General features: G+C 39.8%; 1 protein-coding gene across 1 annotated transcript in view; it reads left to right on the plus strand.

The window, feature by feature from the left end:
- The first annotated feature begins 1,142 nt into the window (after positions 1-1,142).
- LOC143388114 (uncharacterized) overlaps positions 1,143-23,391 on the plus strand; it is a 48,336-nt gene continuing 26,087 nt past the window's right edge. The window contains 1 exon segment of the mRNA XM_076842077.2: positions 1,143-1,438. The gene's annotated coding sequence lies outside the window, so the exon portion shown is untranslated.

Genomic DNA, 23,391 nt, shown 5'->3' on the forward strand with positions numbered 1-23,391 from the left:
ATCCTCCTGCTTTATTATGTGTCAGTGCGTGCAGCCCCGAGGAGAGCCAGCGACCACAAAGGAGACAGGAGCTTGAGGGAGGCTGGCGGGCCGGCTGGAGCCAGCTGGAGCGCAGAGGAGCCTGGGCGCAGCCGCTGCTGCTGCTGCTGCTGCCCTGGAGGACGGGAGCCCAGCCTCCAACGCCGCCTGCTTGCCCTCCTCCTCCACCACCGCAGCCACCGCCTCCCGCCTCTCCGAGCCCCTGGCCCATGGAGGCAGCTAGCAGGCGGCGACTTGACACCGGCTGGCCAGGGGATCGGCTGCGCTCCACGTGCTGAGAACCACAGCCCAAGGGTCCACAGCAGCAGCCAGGCGGGCCTCTTCCTCCTCTGGGGGGCGGCGCTTGTCCAAGCCAAGAGCCAGAGAAGGGGGCGTGAGCCAGGGGCCCCAAGCCGTGGCTTCGGAGCCACTAGGGCCGTTTTGAGCCCCCACCCCCAAGTAGGCTGTGTTGAGGTACCCCCTCGCCATTCATCATAATCTCCAAACTGGGAGTTCGGGCATTTTTTGAGCCATTAATATTTATTTCTGTGTGTGTGTGTGCCCGGCAGGGGATATTTGAAGCCCTTTTTTTTCGCGAGGGGTACCGAGGTGCGTCGCTCCTGAGACCCTCTGGACTCCAGCCCCGTTCCCCCTCCTCAGATGGTTTCATTGTGAGCTCTGCTATGGGGGTGCGTGGCCAGATACCTGCAAACTTTACACAAAAACCCGGCAAGGAGCAGAGGAGGAGGAGGAGAAGGAGGAGGGTGAGTGTTAGGGTCTGTCAACAAGTCAAGATGGCGCCTGGCATTTTTCCAGAAGGAGTGGTTTGTGAAGTAAGGCCAGCGAGCCATTAAGTGTGGAGATTCCTTATTGGTTGACTGCTGTATCTAGTTTATGTTAATTAAGATAAGCTGTGTGGAATATATCTCCATCCCTCCTGTCCTACAGTAAAAGGCTCCCACTCCTGCTGTATCAATCTACACAAGTTGACTCTGGCAGATGAGGGTGGCCTGGGGTGACGGAGGGAGGGAGGGGCCACAGGGCTGGCAGGCGGGGGTGGGGAGGAGGAGGGGACCCTTGTTTTTTTTTTTTTTTTTTTTGCATAACTCCACTCAGCAGAGTGGCCTCCGCACTCCCTGCGCTGCTGGGACTGCGAGTCCCCTGCTGCCCCTTTGCAACAGGGAGGACCCCACGTGCCCGCCCCCCAGCGGCCTCGCAGGCTAGGCCGCCCCTGACCTGCGCGAAGCCGCCTACCCAGCTGTAAAAAAAAAAAAAGTTTCCAAGAGGCAGGCGGAGAAAGGGGAGAAGGGCTACCCCGAGCAGCCGGGCGGCTGGGGGAGCCAGCCTAAGGAGGGCGAGGGAGCTCCCAGAGCCCCAGACACATCCAGGCGGGAGCAGGCGAAGCCGAGATCGGTGAATGGTGAGCCAGCAACACCCGGAGGAGGCGCGATCCAGCGAGGAGGGAGGGAGAGAGGGAGGAGGGACCTGCGAGCAGGCGGGCAGCAGGGGACCGGGGAGAGCGAGCAGAGAGGAGGAGGCGGAGGAGAAAGAGGAGGGGGAGGAGGAAGCCTGGAGCTGGAGGCGGAGTCGGAGGCGGAGGCGGCGGAGGGGGCACGCCTTGGACACCCTACCCGCCTGGACCCTCTCCGGGCCTGGAGCCACCGCTCGCTCCTTGCAGACCCAGGCCTGAGTAGCCAATCATGGGGTGCCCGCCGACTTGGCGGGGATTGCAAATCTCGGTGGCGGCGAGAGGAAGGAAGAGGCGGCAAGGTCGGGCGCCTGGGAGGCTGGCAGCTTTGAAACCGCCCTTGCTGGCCCCAGGCCTTGCTGGCTTTCTCCAGCCCTCTCCTTGTCGCCCTGGGATGTGGAGAGCGCCAGCGCTGCCTGCTCGCGCCTCCGGTCCTGGCCTCCTGGTGCCCCCTCCCCGACCCCTGCCCAGGCAGCTCTCCCGGCTTGGGCCCCCGCACTTCCTGCCTGCTCAGCGGAGGCCAACCTAGCAGGGAGCCTCGGCCAGGAGGTCATTGCCTGCACTGCATAGGCAGGAAGCATGTTCCCCAGGGAGCTCTGCGGCCATCCAAGCAGTGTGCCCCACCCCCGGCACACTCACCTTCCGCACCCGACCAGCTTCCTACACCAAGTCCCCAGGGTGCATACATTTGTGATGAGATATGGATGTATAGGTACACACGCACACACACACACTCCTTCTCCTTGCTTTGCTTTCTATTTACACGATGATGGTCCCCTCTCCAGGGGCCCCTGGAGAGCAGAGGCCCTGGGGAGAGGCAGTGCACGGGCTGAGCCCCTCCCCTGCCCTTTTCCCCTAACAGGCCGTTCTCTCCTGGCCTGGCCTGCTGCTTTGTCCCAATTCCAGCCCCTCTGATGAGTGCTTAGCCGCCTGGACACACAGAGATGTCTGAGGAACAGGATGAGAGTGGCTATATGCCTCTGGAGCCTTAAAGTCCTGAGGCCCTTGTCCTCTCCCAACTCCCTTGATGACCTCTGGCCGCAGCCCAGTTCTGCTCTGAAAAGTTCATTTCTTGAAGGCCTGGCAGGAAGGCGCTGACCCTCGCCCCCCCCCCCCCTTCCTGCCAGCCTTGCTCTTGGCTGGAGTGGTTGAGACTGAATCTGGCAACTAGTGATACACTAGCCACCTCCCTCCTCCTAAAGTCCCAGGAAAGCCAGTGGCAGCAGGCCTGAAGAGATGCTCCCTGTCATCTTAGAAGAAAACCAACTCAGTTCAACTCTCAGCAGCTGGACTGCACCTCTATTACGCTTTGGGAGAAGTTGGTCTTACTTCTGCTCCTTGTTCTGTTTCCCAATTCGGAACAGCCTTTTCTGTCCCACAGAGGTGGGGGTACCAAGGGTGTTCTGATCAAGAGAAGGAAACCAGAAGAGAGACTCCCAGAACAGAAGAGGGAAGAAGGTCGATGTTTGTCCTTTTGCTGAATAGAAGGGCACCCACAGCTTTAAGTAATATTTGATTTCTTTTCTCTTTTCCTGGCTCATTGCTCACTCCTTCTAGAGCCACTTAAGAAGAAGATATTGGAATTGGAACTACTGGATGCAAAAAGAGTTTTCTTTAAATTGGGCAGTTGATTTTGGGTTAAACTTGCAGATTTTTTTTTTTTTTTTTTTTTTTTTTTGTAAAGATGCAAAGCTTGCTTACCTATAACCTGGTAATGCATCTTCAGATCTCCTTATTTTAGAAGGCAAGCCACAGAAAGGAAAGGTAGGACAGTTTGCAGTGAACAGATGGGTGGGTGTTTCAGAGTTGCTTGAATCGAATTCTAAAACCACTCTGTGGATCTCAGAGAAAGACTCAAGAATTGGTTTTTAGCCTTTCACTAAATGAGCCTTGAAATGATTTTAAATGAATATACATGTACATGTGTGTATATGTAGCTGACAATTCAAGCAAATTGAGGAAGGAAGATAGCTAGGTGGGAGAAGACTAGTGAAAGCATTTTGAGAAGTGTTGTACATAGCAGCCACACAATCTTTCTGCAGAACCTTGGCATGGGAAGCCCCCTGATTCTTCCCATGGAGTTTTACATTTTCTAAAAGCCTTTGTCTCTCACCATTTTGCCTTTTATTCAGTTCACTAGAGTGCATAGGGTGGAGATGTGGCCACTTATCAAGGGAGGAATTAAGAGAGTAGATAATTTGAGTAGATAAGAGTTACAGCAGGTGAGGGATTTATTGCTTTTCAAGAACTGCCCCCCTTCTCACAAGCAATATTCAAAAGTGTGTGCTTAAGTGTGGACAGCTCTGCACTAAGTGTTTGAAATGGCAAGGTCTTCACCTTTAAAGAGGCTTGAAGGTGCTTCTTAAGGAACAGTGGTGCCTTTTACATTTTATTTTATTTTATTTTGCCTCCACTGCTGTGTGTCAGGGCTAACATGGAGGCATTGTGGACTTCCCCAGCTCGGTGCATTCTGCAGTGGAAGTTGCTTGACCATAATTCGTAATTGATCTTGGAAATATGAAAGCCTGTAGCAGGAAGGAAAGACAAAAATGTAACAATTTTGAATGGATGCTCAGAGAGTGTGATTTGGAAGCACAGGCATTGCTGCTTTGAAAATCAAACAGGCCTCAGGAGGGGCTCACTTCCCACTTTGGGGACACAGCCTCCCTCTGGAGTGGGTGGTCATTTGTCCCCCCAGGATGTTTGTCCTTCTTTGGAAAACCCAGATTTACTGGAGGGAGGATACCCAACAAATAGAGAAGGGGGCTGGGGTGGTAGGGCAGGGAATGAGCAGCCTCATTGGTTTTCGAAAACCTTGTGATTTTGTTAAAAAAAAAACCAACAAATCCATGAATGTTACAAAAGTCGCATTTTCTGACTGATTTTCCTACACCCCTTTCCCCTTTTTTGAGTCCTGGTGGTACGGCATGGTAGTTGCAATGATTTGTTCCCTTTGATAATTTTGGCCTCATTCTCCAGGCTGTTCCCATCTCACTCACTGATGTTATTTCAGCTGATGATATCAGATGGTTTGGTAATGATTACCTAGCAGTTCCCTCTGTCACTCAACGTTAAGGAGCCCTGTCTCCCTTTACCATACAGCTGGCTGCTGCCGGCTTCCTCAGATCCACGCAACAGCTTCTCTCATTTCTATGGAAAAGAATACATCTTTTTTCCCAGCCTCAGTTTAAAACTTTTGAATAATTTGTACTGCTGTCAGTTTTTCTCCATCTAGCAACTGCCTATTAATTACAGTTCTTAATATTAATTAGCACTCAGGCTGTGTCCACATACCTCCACCCCAACATCCAAAACTACCCCCAGTGACTTTTCTCTTCTTCCCTCCCCTTCTTTGTCTTCTTCTGCCAGCCCCGAGCTCCTCCAAAGTCCATTTTATAAATTTGGTAGTCTAGGGACCTGCGAACAGTGTAGCTCGCCATTGCTAGTGTTTCCTTGGAAATAATTGCGGTGTAATAAATAGAGGCATTCTGAGGTTACAGGTTTCTTGATTCATCTGAGACCACATACAAGTGTAAATTGTTGACATTTGTTTGGCTAAATGTACATGATCTTGCAGGAAGGGCAAAACAAATCCTTTGTACGTTCCATAGCTTTCTATGTGGATTGGGGTAACTGATATTTAATCCTAATATTTAATCCCCCCAATTAAGTTACCTATTCTTAGTTTTGGAAGGGCCTGTTTCATTCTAGAAAACATTCTTTATGTCTAGTAATTGCTGTTTAGATTCTTACACCTGTTTCCTTGCAAAAACTTAATAAGCAATAAAATAAGATAACTATGTGCCTCTGGCAGGAGAATCCTGCTAAACATTTAACCATAAGGTGCCGAGTGTGCATTAATAATGAAAGGTGCAAAATGCTGGTGACTTAACAGTCATAAAGTAATTCCACAGAACCCGCCAGCCCTGGCAAACGTGTGGCCTGCTACAGCGCGTTCACAGAGGAGGAGGAGGGGGAACCATGCAAGGAGGAAACTGGAGCTAGGCATTTTGGAGTACAGTTCTCCTGGCTGGAGTTGGAAGGCTGGGGATCTGGTTCAATCTAATACAAAGTTGCAATAATTGCTATATCAGTAGCCAACTCTTAAGCTGGTGGCTGTGGAATTCCTCCCCTGATGTAGGATTTAATAGTCTGGCAATTAGATGCATTGATTTCTTGCCGGGTTTCTGTTCTCGTGACTAAAAGGCTCAGGGGTCACTCTAGTTAAACTGGGCTAACTGGGCTGCACGAAATAACCACAAAAGAGACACAAATATCTTTTTCTTTGGGGTTGCTGTGACGGCTCCTTTGACCTTAAGGATCCGCAGAAAGAGAGAGAGAGAGAGCATGCACTGACCCCTTTTATTGAGGAGAAGCTATTCAAATGAGGCAAGGGGTCAGGTTTCAGGGGGCTGAGTCTATCTTCATGATGTCCACTGTCAGCAGGTTGACTGACACCTGGGTAGGCCACACCCAAGGGTACAATAAGAGGAGGGGACACACATAAGTCACTTCCATGGAAGATTCTATCCTAAACAGGGCAAGGGGTTATATTACAAAGGAACAGGTGAGCATAGCTTCACCCATGGGGCTGTAGCAAGACACACCCATTTCTGTGACTGAGCGCCTCAGCACTCAGCTGGGGAGTGTAACTCAGTCACCCGTAAGGTTGGCCTCTCACAATTTCTCTTAACTGAGGCCAGTGTGCATACTTGCTGCCAGGCTCTGGAAAAGACTCATTTAGGTGGCAGTGGTGGGAGAGTGTGTTTTCAAGGCAGTGTTAGGAGCAGCTCCCTCTTCTTTTAACATTTCTCCCCATTTTAGCAATGAAATGAAGGGAGCCTGTTGTTCAAAAACTGTTTAAAAAGACACAACAGTGTCTACTTCTGTCTGAAAAAGTAAAAGCAACCATTGCTGTCTCTGGTGCTTTGAGAGTAACATCTTTGTCTCAGGGTGACTCGACTTGGTTACATACTTTTGGCATGTGGTCTGTTGGATATCAGAGGGACAAAACACTTTGTCTTCAGCAGAGTGTCCTTCTCTCTTCCTCTCCTCCTTCACAACATTCTAGGACTTGGAGCTACCTGTACCAGGAGCTCTGTCAAGCCCTGAGTCGGGGTGACCTCCTTTGGGTGTTAAGGCCATCATCTTGGACCTTTTGGAAGGCTGGTGGCTGGATATACCAATGGTTCAGAAAGTGTGTAGATTATAAACTCTCTTGAACATTAGTTCCCCCTTATTTCCTGCTCCGGGACCTGCAGTTTTCCTTAAGTGTCACTAAATTATGGCATGCAGGCATCTTAACTGTTTTGAGGTAATCTAGTGGTGGATGGCTAGGTTTCCTGATGGCCTCATCCATTTTGCAAGGTGGGTGGGTGGCTTTAGGTGCTTGCTTTTCCTGAACCCTGGCTGAAGTAAAGTCCAGACTTGTCTATGCATGGTACACTGATGTTTGCAAAGAGTATTATCTTTATTTCTTGAAAATATTTGTATAGATATCAGGGTTTCTTCCTATCTGAGTGAGTGTCTAGGGTAATTAAAACAGAAGAGTACCTTAGAAACTCTTAGTGCCTGGTTATATTAGGTAACCTCAATAGGTATGGTTGGGCCAATTTGTCAATTTCTGCAAATTCCCATTGGCTTGCAAGGGCGTTTTGTGTATAGATATATTAGTCTGTAATCAGAGTAGTTTTGCACCCAAAATGGACTAGTGAAACCTGGATTGGTTATATATCCCACTTGAAGTTTTCAGTGCTGGCTGTCAATTCCCTTAACCTGCTGTGGGCTCCAGGCAGGGTGAAGTGAGTGGGGGAGATGAAGATGGAAACTTTTGATTCATAGCGTACCTGCCAGGATGGGGTGACAGCCAGCGACTGGGGTTGTACACTCAGTAAATAAAAATACTTTACTGCTTTTAAGGATCACCAATTAGCTGATTGCTCCGCATGGCTGTCTTTAAGGAGAGCGCTGTTTTACCTATCTTCTTGTACAAAGGTTTGATTTTTAATGTCTTGTGAAAAGGATTCTCTTTGTCTTGATTGATGTCAGGAATAAAAGCATGATGGTAATATCCCTTTGAAAGCTATTGTATTGTCATCCCTGACTGACAGCGGGAGGGCCTCCCAGTGTTATAGATTAGTGCTGTGAAAACACTGACATTTTCTTTGTTACGTTGCTGTTGTTCTACTTACAAAGTCAATTACACAATGTCGGAGCTCAGTTACCCAGTTGACTTTGGAAGTAGCAGAGTCTTTCATTGTCTTCTTAAAGATATAATTTCGTATTTTTATTGTTGTTTTGTTTGCTCCTGTTCCTTTTGAACCTGCCTCCCTCCCTGGTTACCTCCCCTTCATGTGCTAACAACACCCCCCAGAGTCTGAACATGTGAGGAAGGCAAACACTCTGGTTTTAATTGTGACCATCCAAATTCAAAGACTGCTACATCCTTATCTATGAATTATTCTGCTCATTCACATCTCAGTGGCTTCCTATTGATTTAGTGACCACACCCATCCAATGAGATTATAGTGTTGATAATCTCTTATCAAGTGGGTTGTTCTCTAGATTGGGGGTCACTAAGGTTGGCAAATTCAGAGCTTGCTTTTTAAGCTGAACCAGGTTCCCTGGTTGATGGGACCCTGGCAAACAGGTGTGTTTTTTTTTTTTTTTTTTTTTTTTTTTTTTTTTTTAATAGCAGATGTAGCGTTCAGCTAGAGCTGTTGAGTTTGGGATTTAGGATCCTGGATGGCCTTTTGTCACAGGTGGAAGGGGTCTCATAGGAGAAGCATGCAGTCCATTCTCCCACTGCAGATGACAAATTGGATTATAAGGTGTTGTTCTGAGGGGATTCCAGTCTGCCTTTTTGGGCACACTTGGGCTTGGGAAGGATTTACATCCCTGTGTGAAATCTTGCTACTGAATTGAAGGAAGCCTCAACATGTCTAAAGCCGAAAATGGTTCCAGAGGGTGTTTTTATTCACCTGCCATCTTCACCATCCCTCCCTTCTCCAGAAAATCTGAAAATCCTGAGTTCCCTAACATGGTCACAGAAGAGGCAGTCACCTGGAGCAGGGACTCACAGAACCATATCTTTCCCAGGAGGTGATTTGAGGACAGAGTCCCGCTTTTAATAAACACAGAATGATGGAAGTTGGAATTGCAATGCCTATGTATATATAATTAAAGGAACCACCCTCATTCTTGCATTTTAGTCAATATTTAGATTCAATATATCTCAGAGCATTTGAGAACCTTACAGCAACTATTAGAATCAACTGGGGCAATGTAACAGAATTAGTTCATTGGAACTTACATGCAAGACAAATTTATAAATGTCTCAACCCTATCAAACCACTTGATTTTGATTATATTATCATTTCAATCCTTGGGTACCTTGCAAACAATTTGGTATTAACCAGGTGTAATTCAACTATGGTCACTGTTGGTGGTTATGGAACAATGCAACAAACCACAATGAGAAGTGACTTTTGGACATATGTGAAGTCTGGCCTTTGGCCAATGGAATGGATGATTCACAGTGCCAAGCTTAGGCACCCCTTCCCCAGGATGTACAATGTGAATCAAGTGGGTGAATGGTGAGAATGGCCTTAGGCCTGAGCCTAAGCAACTTCATTTTAAAAACTCCAGTTTGAAACCTGCAGTCTCACCAGGCACACCCACAGATCCCTCAAGTATGACCTCAGACAATTACTTCCCTTTACTCTGATAAACAGAGTGAAGCCTCTGGCAGGCTGTCCTCTCCTGATAAGAAGATAAAGTGAGAAGATAAGGGTGGAGACCACCAGACCAGATGTTTCTGACCCCAGGGTAAAGGATGTCCAGGAGAAATCTGGTGGTAGCTGATAAGGATTGCAAGGGGAGTCATAAAGCCCCAAAATTTAGTGTAAAAATAGAGCTAATGAACAAGGATTCAGCCAACTGAAACAAGGATGCACTCAGGCTGGAAAGCCTGGTGAGGAACTGGACTGACATCTCATTACTTGTCATCATTCTCCTGATGAGATCCTCATCACTTTCAAACTCTATAACCTCATCTGGATGGTGAGAGCCTCAACTTTTTTCTATGACCCTCTCCATAGGTCATCCACTCTATGCCAGGAAAAACCTGCCTTGGTTCTGGACCTGATTACTGTGAATCTTCTTCACGTGATATCTCAGAATCAAATAAATTAAGATGGACTTGTTCTCATCAAGGAGACAGTATTCTAAAAGCAAAAGCAAAATCATTAAAAAGTATTTCCTGACTAGGTACCTGAAAAGTACTATTTCTTAGCCACACATTTATATAAGCCATAAAAAATAAGAAGAGCCCTGACCCAAAGTTTGGAGAATACATTCTGCGTTTGGCTACAATAGGAGTAAAATCACATTACCAAATTTCTGTACACAGATAAGGCTAAAGGACTACTGATATTCTGGCAATAATTCTGCCTTTTGTAATAGATGAGGTTTATACAGCTGTTCAGTATCAAAAAATATTTTCAAAATTCCACAAGTATTGTGTGTGTGTGTGTGTTTGTATGTGTGTATGTATGTGTTTATATGAGTGTAGTACTGGTTGTTAAACTGAGGGAATATTATTCCTGAGGTATATCTTCATTTTTTTTCTTTTTTTTTTTTTTAATTTTGAGACAGGATCTTACAAATATGATTTCTTGTGTGCCCACAATTTTTAAGTACATATCAAGATCAAGTAGGCCTGACCCGAAGGCAAATCTTATCTCCTTTAGGAGCCATGATTCATCATTATTTTAAAATTCTCTTAAAAGTTAAGTAGTGACTTTTTTTTCAAAAAGGGGGTTTACACACATATGGTGGTTCATGTCAGCAATCTTAATAATTTGGAAGACTTAATCAGGAGAATCAAAATTTCTAATTCAGCCTAAATAATATGAGAGGGCCCTAAGCAACTAAGCAACACTTTGTCTGAAAACTGAAAATAAAATAAAATACAATTAAAAAGGGCTGGTGATACAGGGGTTTAGGAGAACTATCCTGGGTTAAGTTCTCATTCCTCTCCCCTTAAAAAGAAAAGAAAAGAAAAGAATAAGAAAAAAAAAAAACTAATTTTTTTACATCTGGTGAACTTTTTATTAAATGGGGATAATATGCTTGAGAAAAACTTCTGAAGCTTATAGCAAGGATTTAAAATATACTTGGGAAATGGCTGAGAACCGAATTGAAAAATCAAGGACAAGCAATATTTTAAAAATTTCTTATCAGGAGGTACTTAAAAACAGATATATTTCATTACAGTCATGATAAAAATGAAGCATGGTATGGAAACTGCAACAAAACCACTGTATTTGTATCACAAAAGTTTTATAAATGGAGAATATGAAACATAAAACACTACTTAAAAAATGAGGGAGAGACAACATTAAGGAAATATATGTAATCTAAAATAAATAGTACACTAAATATCCACTATATAAATATTATCTAGGAACATGTCTACAAAACAACACAATACTCCTTGCATAAAGCAGAGGATTTGTGATAGTCTCAAATTAAAAATAGGTTCACATCTGTGGCTGCTGTGTAGGGGCTAATATCAAAAAAGCAATGTTTGGGGCTCAAGCAGTTGAGAGAAGATGTGAGGAACTTTTTTTACCATGTGATTTATTTTTATTATTATTTTTTAGTCATACATGACAGCAGAATGTATTTTGACATATAATACATACATGGAATGTACATACATCAATCATATTATCAATTCTATTCTGTTGTCCTTCCTATCCTCCCTACTCCTCCCCTCCTCTCCCATCCTTTCTCTTTATTCAATCTAATGTGACACACTGCAGCAGTCAGTCTGGGCACAAATAACTGAGCTGCCACAAAAGCCTTGTAGTTTCAAACAGCAAGTCTTTATTCCAGAACTCTCACCGGCACTCTACACACACTTCTTGGGAACACACTCCCTCCATCTGGAGCCAATTTTCCCCGAACCCCCCTGTGAGAAGTGAAGGGGAACTCCAAAGTAGCTGGCGCCTGAGGCAGCAGGATCCGCCTGAATCCCAGAGTCGCCATAGTCCTGTAGCAGGGTCACCTTTCAAACATTCCCTCTAGCAAAATGCCTACTAAACTGTGGCTCTCAACAACACATTTTTTTTTCTTTTTTTCGTCACAACATCATATATGTATTGTCTATAACAATGAGGTCCTCCTTCCATCTTCCGTGCAACTCCCCTTCTCCCTCTTTTTCCCTCCCACCTCTCTTCCCTATTTAGTGGTAGTCTTCTTCTCATGCTCTTCCTCCCTATCTCATTTTGAGTCACCCTCCTTATATCAGAGAAGTCATTCTGCATTTGTTTTTTAGGATTGGCTAACTTCACTTAGCATAATCTGCTCTAATCCCATCCATTTGCCTGCAAATTCCATGATCTTGTTATTTTTTAGTGCTGAGTAATATTCCATTGTGTATAAATGCCACATTTGTTTAATCCATTCATCTATTGAAGGGCATCTAGGTTGGTTACACATTCTAGCTGTTGTGAATTGTGCTGCTATAAACATTGATGTAGCTGTGTCCCTGCAGTATGCTCTTTTTAGGTCTTTTGGGTATAGTCCGTGAAGGGGAATAGCTAGGTCAAATGGTGGTTCCATTTCTAGCCTTCCAAGGAATCTCCATACTGCTTTCCAAATTGGCTGCACCAATTTGCAGTCCCATCAGCAATGTGTGAGTGTACCTTTTCCCCCGGATTCTAACCAGCAATTATTGTTGTTTGACTTCATAATTGCTGCCATTCTTATTGGAGTAAGATGGTATCTTAGAGTAGTTTTAATTTATATTTCTCTGATTACTAGAGATGGTGAGCATTTTTTCATGTATTTGTTGATTGATTGTATATCTTCTTCTGAGAAGTTTCTGTTCAAGTCCTTGGCACATTTGTTGGTTGGGTTATTTGCTTTTTTGTTGTTTAACTTTTTGAGTTCTTTGTATACGCTAGAGATTAGAGCTTTATCTGATGTTTGTTCCAAGGGTGTAGGCTCCCTATTCACCAGATGTGAGGAACTTTTGAGGCTTGCTACTTCTGAAGGCAGCAATAGCCCATAACCAGCCTCTAGCTTCTATCCCTCAGCCCCCAAAGTTATTAAATAGAAATTTTTTTTTATGCAGGTCAGACAAAGAAGGCACATCAACAACATTTGACTGATGTAAGAGCATGCTCACAAACAAATTTTTTTTTTTCCTTGAGTATATAGATTGAATATGAGTGTTTATGACCTTGGCTACTTGCTAAAAACATAGCCCTCTGGAAGCTGTACTAATACACTTGGTCTTTTTGGTCTTTTTTTGGCCCTAAATGCCTCATGGAATTGAGCATTTTACAACTTCTACTGTAAGGAGCAATGCTAACCTCTACATTTTTAGATAAACACAGAATGCTGTTTATCTCTAATTCTTACAGACAAAAAATAATAATCTTGCTCTCTTGACACCTGGGTAAATTATTTTTTTAAGTCCATCAGTTCTGCTTAACAGGTAAAATAGGTTAAACTTGGATACCTGGGCTGGCCATGCCAGTTGTTCACTGGAGCCATTGGCTGCTGTTGTTTCATTTTATGCATCATCCAATGACTGGACTTGAAGGCCTTTATCCTTCTTCTTCTTTACAGACTCAACATCACAATGGGGAAGGTGGATAGGTATTTTCAAAATAGAGAGATCATACTCTACTGGATGTATTTTGGATTCCTAGACCTCTTGATTATCTTGCAATTCCTCATTCTGCTAGTCTCTCATATACTTGCATCAGTTTTTGCTGTCAGATCTATGGAAACCATTCATCCCATGGCCAGAGAAGCTGTACATGACTCATTTGACTACTTCACCAAATCATCTATGCCACTGCTGCCGCTTTTTTCTTTGGCCAGTGGCTGGGGCCTAGGCTTCAACACTTCATTTACACTTCAACTTGCAGGGTTCATGTTTGCCCACAGTGCAGTCAGAATCCTTATTTCTGCTTACAATGAACTAATCCCATTATATCACAACTCTTCATAGGAGTTCACTGTAATAGGACTGAGGCAGTTAAGTGTTGTATGCTTCTTGGTGTCCATAGGTGCCACCACTCCCCTAACAATCTCTATTAATCTATCAGGACTGAGATATCTCTCACCTGCAAATATCCTAAAGACTATGCCAGTTGCTGTGTGGATGTTGAGACCCAGGATGTAAAATTTGGGTCTCTAGCAATTGAGAGATGTGAGGCAGAGTTGGCAGTGTAGTCATGCTTATGCAAAAAAAAACACAATAGCCTCCAGACAGCCCAGAGCCTTCAGCCCTTAGATTCCTGCATCATTCCATACGCCTTTTCATATATAGGCCAGAAAACAAAGGTGAATGGTCAATATTTTACATAGTGAACACATGCTCAAAAGAAAATGTTTATGACAATGAATGAATACACTAAATCAGGGTATTTATTACTTCAATGAATACTACTACTACTACTACTATTACTCTAATAATAATAATGATAATAATGATGATGATGATGATGATAATAATAATAACAACAACCTGTTGGAAGCATCAACAACAGAGTAGCTATAGCCATGTTTGGCCTTCCCAGTGATCCACCCTTTTAGGATTCATCATCAAAAAAATCTACACACCTGAAGTCTTCTGCAATGATCTATTAGCAAGGAAGTAAGAGCTCTGCATCCACAGGCCTCAAAAAGTACACTGCATTGTGATATGACTAGAACACAATCCCCCTGCCTAGGATTACTAAAAGCAATCTCCAGATGGTATCTTGACAAGCTCATCACTTTTTCAACTTATCATTGATCAACTGCTGTGTGGCTGAAACTAAAGATGTAATATGTTTTGGAGTAATACTGATATTATTTTGATGATCCAGAATATACATACAACTGAATATGGCAGAAATCCATTCCTGTGCTGCTGTTAACAAACCAAGTGCCATGTGATTTTGCAACACAACTTTTTGTATTTGATATTTTTCTTTATTAACTAGAGATAGAGCCTGCTTTGTATGATTTAAGATTTGACTGTGTACTCAGTATCTTATTCACCAAGGATATGTAAAAAAATAACAAAGAAAATACCTCATCCTCGTGAGATTAAAATTTTATTTATCATATAGTCTTCTCTTTAGCTATAACCATACCTTAATTTTCCATAGGCTGTAAGGTTTAAACCTAGTATTCTAATAATGCCAGCTTTCTATATTTACATCAAATATATTGAGTAACCTTTTCAAATTAAATAAAAGTTTAGGCAGTAAAAAATTGTCTGGATAGAATGGAGATCAACAGACTGTTGACTATAATAGATAATGTTACCTTCAATATACTTGAATATTGGTTTCAATATTTAAACCTTAGGAAATAAGCAAGAATTAATAAAGGGGTGATTATAACAGCTGTTTCTCTGCTTAGCATTTCAATTTTGCCTGTTCACAAACCTGAAAACAAGAGCCAATATTGTAATGCATGTTTGTGACTCAAGAAGCTGAGGAAGAAAGATTTTAAGTTCAAGACTAGACTCAACAACTCAGTGGGGCCTTAAGCATCTTAGTGAGAACTTGGCTTGTCTTAAAAAAAATGGGCTGGAGATGTGATTTGTGATAAAGTGCCCTGTGTCTAGTCCTTGGTACAAAAAAAATCCTGCTTTTTTGTGCCACCATCTAACCTCTAAGACAATAATGAAAGATTGAAAATTCATGCAGTCTAGAGGATGTGAGTTGTGGCTTTGGGGTCACATAGAGTTGATCCTGAATTCCAGTAAAGTTTAAAATACAATATGCTTAATATTTGTGAGACCTTTCAAATATTCTTTCACACTGAACAGCTATGTAAACCTCATCTATTACAAAAGGCAAAATGATACTGAGTGTCAACATATTAGCAATTCTTTAGCCTTATCTGTACACATAAATTTGACAATGTGTTTTTACTCCTCTTGTAGCCAAAGTGCACAGTATATTTCCCTAACTTTGAATCTGAGCTCTTATTTTATGTGTGTGACTTATGTAATCTGTGACTATGAAAGTGTATTAGTCAGGAAACATTTTGAATACTTTGTTTTTGCTTTCACAACACCATCACCTCCATGAGAATGAGTCCACCTTATTTTATTTGATTCTGAGATGAAGGATGCTTTTTTTTTTGGCAACCATATCTCCCTCTAAAGTTCAGTAACCTTATCAACTATCACCTAATTACATGCAGTAAAAAGATCCCATATGAACCCAGCCTTAATTGATGATAATCCCACACATGAGCCAATAATTTTTATATAGTTTCTTCTTATTCAGTGATAGATAACTAATCCACTAACCATAGGCTGAATGCCAGGATTCAATCACACGTGGAACTGAAGTTATGTGAAAAACACATTGTGCCTTATAGGTAGTGGTTACATTTTTATTAATTTAAATTTAAACTTTAATCTCTTGACAGGCTTTATTGAATTATACAGAAATGTATGTACACTTCTATCCTCACAGAACCCCATACCAAAGAAGAAAATTGAAATCACAACCCTGCATTAGGCTAAAGACAAAACTGCAAAATAAGTTTTTCTTTAAAATGTTTGGATTCTGGTTTCTGGGTTACTGATGATCTGATAACCTAGAGTCTTCTCTCCTGTGATACCCATCTCTTTTGGTTACACTATGATATCTAAAATGGAAATGGATCTGTGCCCAGAATCCTGTGAGAAACAGTGTGCACTTTTGTACACTTCTGAGTTGTAGATGGCAGCTCTCTCAAAGTGCACAGTCTCTCCTGTTCTTTGGCCCTGAAAGAATGTTGTTTGGTAAGTTTGTTCCATAACCTATGACACAGAACTTAGTTGTCCAGTTTTTTCACCTTGCTGAGGTCAGGGTATTCATAGATCTCAAACATGGAATATAGCTCTGGTGACATAGATATCCCAGAGAGGTCAAGAGTGAATTTTGAATGAAGCTTGAAAAATACATTTATTTTTTAGTCAATTTATATTGTCAAAAATAATAATGTTTTGGATATACTGGTTTAAGTTATTACAAATGATTTAAGCTGTCCTTTGTGATTTTTAATATGAATACTAGAAATTTTTAAATTATACTCATGCATTATATTATTTTTCCCTCTGGGAAAATATTACTGTCTTAGGACATTGCTTAGAAGTTTAAAATACAATATGCTTACTCATAAGACCAGATAGCAGAAAAGTTAAATGAAATTTTAAAGTAATTGTGATGAAATTTTTATTCACTAAAAATATATATATGTTGGGTGTTTGGGAGACCTTGCCTCTTTTTTTTTTTTTTTTTTCCACCATTGTGTTTCTCCCCATTAAAGTAAAGTTTTCCTCACATGAGAAGAACATCACGTAATCTTTTACCCTTCCCCCTCTCACTAAGGTCATTATGTGGCTGTAGAGTTTAAGAGTGGTGAGGATAATGCAAATGATGAGAAGTAATGAGATGTCATTGCAAGTCCTCATTAGCCTCTGGAGCTCAAGTGCATTTTTGATTGAGCTGGCTGAACATCTGTTCATTTGCTCTATTGTTTATATTAAATTTTGGGGCTTTTTTTATCCCCTTTTCAATCCTTATTAGTTACCACCAGATTTTTCCATGATATCATTTACTCTAGGACCAGAAACATCAGGTCTGGTGGTCTGCACCCTGGCCTTCTCACCCTTCCCTCTTACTAGGTGAGGACAACTTGCCAAAGGCCTCACTCTGTTTCTCAGGGTGAGGGGAAGTGATTTGTTTATGTCTGAAGGCAATACTGCAGGGCTCCTTTAGACATGCCTGGTGAGATTGCAGGTTTCAAACTGAAGTTTTTAAAATGGAGTCGTTTAGGCCAGGCTTAAGGCCATCCTCACAATAGTGTAGTAAATTTGTTCAAAATTAAGTTTTTTGTTTTATTTTGTTTGTTTCTTTAATATATTTGTCCTAAGATGAGTTTTTTTTTTTTCTTTTTTCTTTTTCTTTTTCTTTTTTTAATACCAGGTATTTAACTCAGGGGCACAGAGACAGAACCCCAGCACATTTATTTTTTATATTTATTTAGAGAGATGGTTTCAATTAGTTGCTTAGTGACTTATTTTTCCTGAGGGTGGCTTTGAACTCATGATACCCATGTATAATTTTTCTGAGCCACAGGAGTTATGGCCTATGCCACCAAGTTTGCTTTCAAGTGAGTTTTAAATGTATAAGACAAGTTTATTAAAATGACATTTAGAAGCATTCCTAATATTCAAGCAAACTCCTTTGTCCTGATGTGGCAGGAAATAAAAGTGGAACTGGACTTTAATTTAAATTACAAGCGAGTTCAATTGCAAAGGCTTAATTAGAACACAGTTAATTAGAATGTCACAGGCCATGGCACTATTGTACTTTTTAAAAATATTTTTTTCTTAGTTGTAGATGAACACAATATCTTTATTATTATTATTATTATTTTAAGGTGGATCCAGTATCAAACACACTTCCTCATGCATACTAACCAAGCACTCTACCACTGAGCCACAACCCTGAACCCTTATCTGGTATTTTTTTTATATTTACTTATATTTTATTTATTTATATGCGGTGCTGAGAATTAAACTAAAGGCCTCATATATGCTGGGGGAGCACTGTCCCACTGAGCCACACCTTCAGCTCTTTCCTGATACTTTTTAAATACCTGTTTTAGATAAATATTTAATTAGTAGCCTTAATCCTTTTCCAATATCTATTTGGATTAAATCAATAACCTAAAAATCAGTGAAACTGAGAGCCTAGTTTTTTCTCAAACTCTGATTTTACTTCCTCTTTCTTCCCCAGACTTAGACACCTTATCACAGTGTCTGAGTTAAGATTCCTCCTTGAGAAATTTACTGTGTGTTGTCCACATTCCAAACCCAATATTTACCTATTCCTTAGTTTTAGAAAAGTTTTACACAATTTGCCCAGAGGTATCAAAATTTCTTGTAGTATTTAGAAAATCAGTATCTCAGTCTTGACTTTTAGGGAGCAGTTTGAATTTAAGTATGCAGCCTTTAAGGCAAGTAGATGGAAGGAACCTTTTCATCAATACCTTGTATCTAAAATGCACTTCATCTGATTACTTTTATTAGATACTGTGAATAAACCTACAATGAAAATGGAAATAAAGTAATTTCTTTAACAAAAGTATTCCAATTTCTTTAGATATATATCCAGAATTAAAATTACTTAGTTATAGGGCATTTTTAACCAAGAATTGTTATTTATTTTTATTTATTCAGGCAATTTACCACTGTGTTACATCCCTATTTTTTTTTTTTTTTTAATAAGACAGTGTATCATTGAGACACTTAAGCCATTGCCAAGTTTCTGAGGCTGGTCTTCCACTTAAGTTCCTCCTGTTTTATCTTCCAAAGCCACTGGGAGTACAGACATTCACAATAATACTCTACTTCAAAATATTACTATTAGTGGATTATATGCCATTTGTATTTTGAGCTTTTAAGAACCATGATAGTTTTTTTAAAAGTATCTTTATTAACTTTATATTTTAACAAAAAATTTTATCTATAAATATACTCAGATACTCTGGAGTCCCTACTATCTTCAGATATTTGTTTGGTTTGGTGTGGTTTGGTGCTAGGAATTAAACTCTGGACCTATTTTGTATGACATTTAGAGATGGTGTCTCACTGAGTTGCTTAGGGCCTCACTTTTGCTGATGCTGGCTTTGAGCTCACAATACACCTGTCTCACTCTCCCAAGGTGCTGGGATTACAATTGTGCACCACCACATCCAGCTCTCTTCTTGCATTTAAAAAAAATGCTAAAATTTTGATGGGAAAATATTATATATTGAGTTAAAATAATTGTCTTTCTAATGATTAGTTTTATTTACACACATGGAATTTTTATTTAGTTTGTGATAAGTTCTACATATTTTCCTTGATAGCCATTATACATGTAATGTATTTAACAGATGTAACTTCAGTGTAATACTTTTATGTGGTATTTTGTATTCTAGTTAAATCCAAAATCTTTTTGAGCTCTAGAAACCAATTTTTCTCAAACTTCATTATTTTTATTTTATTTTATTTTTTTTGAATGTACTTCTTTCCTCCTAGGCCTCAGATTTCCACTGAGTTCACAAGTATAGCTCTAGCCTTATGCTATCATGTAACTGTACACTGTCATGGTAAACACATACTATAATTTCTACAGGTCTATGCTGCTTGGTGAGGAGTACTTCGTATATACATAAACAGTTTTCATGAAGAAATAATAGCAATTTGTACTCCATCTTTACTTCATGAGAATTTATTTTGTGTCCTCATCAATACTCTGTATTCTTTTGGTTGTTGTTGTTACTTATTGGAACAATTAAATCAGGAGCACACAGAGACTGGGTCACACATAGTTGCTTAGGGTTTGCTAAGTTTCTGAGGCTGGTTTTGAACTCTATCTTGCCTTATCCTCCCAATCCAATGGGAATAGAGGTGTGTGCTATGGAACCTTGTTCTATTTTATGTTTATATTGAAATATATATTACGTCTGAAAATAATTTATTCTTGATATTAAGAAACCATAGAATATCATTTTTTCCCACAAATAACCCCTTTATTTTTTTGGAAAAGATGTCCTTTTTTTTGGTAAATATGTCAGTATACTTTATTGTTTTCTAAATGGAAGGTTTATTATTATTGTTATTATTATTATTAAGCTATGTGTTAGTTACAAAAGTTTATCTGTTCACATTATTATAAGGTGTATATTCTTTTCTATAACTTCATAGCATTCTTCAGTGTGTATCACAATGACCTGTTGGGGGTTGGGAGGGAAGGGAAGGATTCATGGGGTTAGAAATGATGGTGGAGGGCTGGGATCGTGGCTTAGTGGTAGAGTGCACACTTAGCACAGGTGGGACTTGGGTTCAATTCTCAGCACCACATAAAAATACAGGCATTGTGTTGTGTCCATCTACAAAAAAAGATTCTCTCTCTCTCTCTAAAAAAACTTTATTAAAAAATAAATGATGGTTGAATATGATGTATATTATTATATAAAGTACATGTATAAAGAAGTGAATTCGTATAAATATACTTAGTATAAAACCAGAGAAATGAAAAATTGTGCGCTATATGTTTAATAAGAATTGTAATGAATTCTGATGTCATATATAATTAAAAAGTAATTAAAATGAAAAATAAATGATGGTATTATGTTCTAATTTGAAATAAATACTACTCTTTTTAAAAATTGAAAAAAAAGGTCTGTTGGTCAGTGATAAACTTTATAAAGTATAAAATGTATCCTGAATATTTGGTAATAAATAAACCCAGATTTAGGTATTTATAGTGTTTCAGCAAAATTAAAAAAAATATATTGTAGAGTTCATTTCTTGCAACATATACTCATAATTATATGAGATGCATTTTATACATATACATAAATACTACCATTATATATAATTAATAAATGATTACTACATCTCACATTAACCACATTTATTTTAAATTAATTTGTCTTCTGAAAGCACCAATATATGACACTCTTTGGATATATATACTTGGTGTGTCTTCAAATTTGTCACTTTATGTATTATGTTCTTTTCTTTACTCTCCTTTTTATAGAATTTCTTTTTCCAAATTATTGAGATTAGTGAATTTTAGACACTTCAGTTTAACAGTGCAGTCTGTAGATTTCCTTTTTAACCTCAGCTAAAATACATTTCAATTTTTATATGTTTATTGTTATGTTAATGACTTCTAAAAACCTATATGTATAACACCCTAATCTGACCTTACTCTGGACTATTGATATCTGAGTGGAGGGGATCTCAAAGTGATCCATGGAAAAGGCATGATCGGGATGGGTCAGGATGTGAAATTGGTGGATGCTGAGTATGTAGTAGTGAGTATTCATGAAAAACTATTGGTGGAGTAGAAAGCGGTAGAGAAAAAAAGTGCTGTGAGGGAAAGAGGGAAAGAATGACAAGCTCAAGGGTTCAGATTTAAAAAGTCTAGTGGTGGATCAATAGTAGTATGAGGATAAGGGGTAGTTTTTTTGGAGGCAGAAATAAGGTAGAAGCAAAAGAAAAAGATAACTCTGTTACAGTCCCCAAAACAAAGAGTCAGATGAATGGATTATGTGTTTATTTCTTCCCACCTTGGAGTGGAATTGATAATTCACAGAGTATGTTTAAGTAGGTAGTATAAAACCATTTCCAAGTAGCTTTACAAATTTGTGTGGCCACAATCAACATTTGACAATTCCAGTCACATAAAAATCTTTGTATTTTTTCACTTGTTTTATTTTATTTATTTATTCATTCATTCCATTTTTTCATTCACTTTTGCTTTACTGTTATTGTGTATACACCTGGTGAGTATACCATGATGTGTATATGTATACACACACACACACACACACACACACACACACACTATATGCTAACTTTGATAACATTATATTAAAGTCAGCCAGCCTCAGAAACTTAGTGAGGCTCTAAGAAAATCAGCAAAACCCTTTTTCTTTATAGAATATTTTATTAAAGGCTGAGAGTGTTTCTAAGCAAAAAGCATATCTGGTTTCAATTTGTAATATGAGAGAGAGAGAGAGAGAGAGAGAGAGAGAGAGAGAGAGATTGCAAAAATATAAAAAAGTAATCAGTGACACTCTTAGTGACAAGGATGTAAATAATTTAAAAGCAATAGTGAGCTAGTTGGAAAACTCATCTACATTATTAACTGCTGCTTTGGGAAGTTAGTCTGCTCTCCAACATATAAAAGTGAGAGAGGAATTCTTTATTAAGGTGTGTATAAGAAAAAAGAGGAGTTTTGACACAGCTTTTAACTTTAGTGGGTGATTAGGGTTCTGCCAAGATGATAGATCCTTGAGTTATTTGGAATAATGTGATTTTATATAGTTTTCATAAACAAAGATTAAGGTCTAATATAAATCAGGCTAGGCAAAGGATAACATTTAAATGAAAAGTAAATGTATGAATAAACACATAAAACGGATTTAAGAAAAAGTTAACATTCAGAATATGCATTTAATTATATAATAACCAGTAAGGTAAAAACAATGACAACTAAAGAAAAAGTAAATTAATAAAGAAGCAAATAAATAATGGAATGAATGGATTAATTAATGAATAACTAACAAGTGCAAAGATGTAATGTGACTGGAATTGTCAAAGTCAGCTTGTAGCCATGACAAAGTGTAAAGGTACATGGAAATGGTGTTTTACTACTTACTGTGACATACCCTATGAACTATACATTCCACTCCTAGGTGGGAAGAGTTGAACACAGAACCCATTCACCTGGCTCTCTCACTTGGGAAGTAAAAAACAATTAAATTTTTCTTTCCCCCCCAATTTTATTGCTGCTTCCACAAACATTACCCTCTATATTCACGCTATCTTTGTAGACTTGTAGCATATGAACCCGTCTACTGCTCAATTTTCTCTTTTTTTCATTGCTCTTTTTCTCCCTACCCCCATATAGTCCACCAATATTGATTTTGTATAGCAAAATCTACATACTCAGCAATCACCAGTCTTACATCTTACTATATCCATTTCCTGCTTTGTGCATGACCACTTTGAGATCCCCTACATCAAGACATCAATAGTCCAAAGTGATCAGAATTGGGGTAAAATATGCAGAATATTACAGGTCAGTTACACAATGAGAAAGCTATAAAAAGTGGGCTTCATTTAAAGGTGAAAATAAAATGAAAAATCTATAGACTTCATCAGTTAAAATTAAGGATCCAAAATTTATGAGTCTCAATAATTTGAATTTTTCCTGTGAGTCACTTTTTTGGGGGAAGGGATATGAGGACATTGCTAATGAGTTTAAAGCTCAAACAGAGAAAGAACAGAAAATTTAAAAAAATATTAAAGTAATTGTGATATC

This window comes from Callospermophilus lateralis, chromosome 17, assembly GCF_048772815.1.
Source record: "Callospermophilus lateralis isolate mCalLat2 chromosome 17, mCalLat2.hap1, whole genome shotgun sequence".
NCBI lineage: Eukaryota > Metazoa > Chordata > Mammalia > Rodentia > Sciuridae > Callospermophilus > Callospermophilus lateralis.